Raw genomic sequence first — 1,119 nt, forward strand, 5'->3', positions numbered from 1 at the left:
AGGCGCCGAGCCTGCATGTCCTTTTTAATGAGAAGTCAGTACAGAATTCCCTTAATGATCTGTGAGGGCCTAGTGTGGCTGTCACACCTGTAATCCTAGCGCTCTGGGAGGCTGAGGCTGGTGATCACCTGAGCTCAGGAGTTGGAGACCAGCCTAAGCAAGAGCAATACCCCTATCTCTACTAAAAACAGAAAAACTAGCACTAGGAGGCTGAGGCCAGAGGATTGTTTAAAGTGATACTTTATTCTATATCACTTACAGTGACTCTGTTTCTCTGGATCAGACTCTAACTGATACACACACACACACACAGATACACACACACACGGTGTGTACACATGTGTACACTCTAAAAGGAAAATAAAAATATCAGGGCTAGCCCTCCAAATCCTTAGTCAAGAGAGAAAGTAAAGGCTGGGCGTGGTGGCTCAAGCCCGTAATCCTAGCACTCTGGGAGGTTGAGGCAGGTGACTCCTGAGCTCAGGAGTTCCAGACCAGCCTGAGCAAGAGCAAGACCTCATCTATAAAAAATAGCCAGGCATTGTGTCAGGTCAGGGGCCTGTAGTCCCAGCTACTTAGGAGATGGAGGCAAGAGAATTACTTGAGTCCAAGAGTCTGAGGTTGCTGTGAGCTATGATGCCATAGCACTCTACTGAGGGTGATATAGTGAGACTCTGTCTTAAAGAAAAAAACAGAGAGACTTGGCACCTATACCTCAAGTGGCTAGGGTGTCAGCCACATACATCAATACTGGTGGGTTCAAACCCAGTCCGGGCCTCCCATACAACAATGAGAGCTATAATAAAAAAAAATAGGCAGATGTTGTAGTGGGCACCTGTAGTCCAGCTACTTGGGAGGCTGAGGAAAGAGAATTGCTTAAGCCCAAGAGTTTGAGGTTGATGTGAGCTGGGACGTCACCGCACTCTACCCAGGGCAAAGAAACAAACAAAGGAACAAAAAAACAGAGAAAGTAAAGGCCTCAGGCACCTATGAAGAAGTAACCTGAGAGATCTTTTTCTTTTTCTTTTTTTTTGAGACAGTCTCACTATGTCGCCCTTGGTAGAGTGCGTGGTGTCACAGCTCACAGCAACCTCTGGTGTCACAGCTCACAGCAACCTC

Source organism: Otolemur garnettii, unplaced genomic scaffold, assembly GCF_000181295.1.
Source record: "Otolemur garnettii isolate 467f Iridium unplaced genomic scaffold, OtoGar3 scaffold00014, whole genome shotgun sequence".
Lineage (NCBI taxonomy): Eukaryota > Metazoa > Chordata > Mammalia > Primates > Galagidae > Otolemur > Otolemur garnettii.